This window comes from Colobus angolensis, unplaced genomic scaffold (genome assembly GCF_000951035.1).
Source record: "Colobus angolensis palliatus isolate OR3802 unplaced genomic scaffold, Cang.pa_1.0 Scaffold3, whole genome shotgun sequence".
Taxonomy (NCBI): domain Eukaryota; kingdom Metazoa; phylum Chordata; class Mammalia; order Primates; family Cercopithecidae; genus Colobus; species Colobus angolensis.
In genome coordinates this window covers 3,157,275-3,158,459 of record NW_012116265.1, presented here as the reverse complement: position 1 = coordinate 3,158,459, position 1,185 = coordinate 3,157,275, and positions in this window count along the sequence as shown.

The following is a 1,185-nucleotide window of genomic DNA, read 5'->3' as shown; positions in this document are numbered from 1 at the left end:
CAGTAAGCAAATGATAACCTCCAACTGTTGCCCGGGCCCTGTAAACAAAAGATCAAATTCTGTGTTCTGCCTTGGCAAGAAAAGAAACTGCAGCATTTTGTCAAGATTTTTACAAGTCCTGGGCTTCACATTACTTGCTGAAATTGTTCTTTCTCTACTTTACAGAAAAATGGAAAACACTAGTAAACTTAAAGATTTAAATGTTATTTTAAAAGGAATATAACAAAAAATGGAAAACACTAGTACATTTAAAGATTTAAATAGTATTTTAAAAGGAATGTAATCAGAACTGTAGTTTAAAATACAATCAGGCTCCATAATAGAGGCAATTGGCTGTGTGTTCCACCTGTAATGCAGGGGATTTGAAGCATCTATTTTTTCCCTTGTTTCTGTGGATTTATGAATAAAGACTCTGACCCCTCTCAGCATTAGGAAAATTACGAAAAATTTAAAGCCTAGGTTTTAAGGTCTGTAGAAGCTGCACAGGTACACTAATTTTAGTAAGACGGGCGCCAGAATGAATAGTATTCTCCACAGGAAAAAGAGAACAAAATAGTAGGGGAGAAATATTCAGGCATCCTAAAAAATATTCAGTGGAAACGTGAAAACATTAAAGACTGATTAAACATCGCAGCATGACACAGATTTAGCAATCGAGCATATATAATTTGGCTCGGATATTGCTCCAAAATCCGAAGAGCAAACACAGGACCGATTTCTTCCAGGACAACGACCTCGTCCTCTGCAGACCCCTCTCCTCGGCAGCTGAAGGAGTGTGGCCAATCTGCCTCCACCTCCCCGCGGACCCCCCCAGTCTCAGGACCTTCCGCAGCACCCCACACTGGAAGTGGCCGCTGCAGACCCAAGGACAAGGGGCACGCGGGAGCCGGCAGCCCCAGTGGAGCGGTTGGAGATGTTGAGGTGGGAGGGTCACCCAGGTGGGGTGAAGCTGGGGTGGGTAGTGGGGCGAACGGCTTTCGAAGCTCTGGGCCGCCCCCAGGTTGGACTAAGCAGGCGCTCAGGCCTTCGCCCCCGCCCAGCATGGGCGTCTCCTGAGGACTCCCCGCCACACCTGACCCGACACCGCACGCCCAGCCTAGAACACTTCCAAACCCCGACCCAGCGCAGAGCCGCCGCAACTGGCGCGCAGGGAGCGGCGGGAGGCCTAGCGAATCGCGGGGCGGG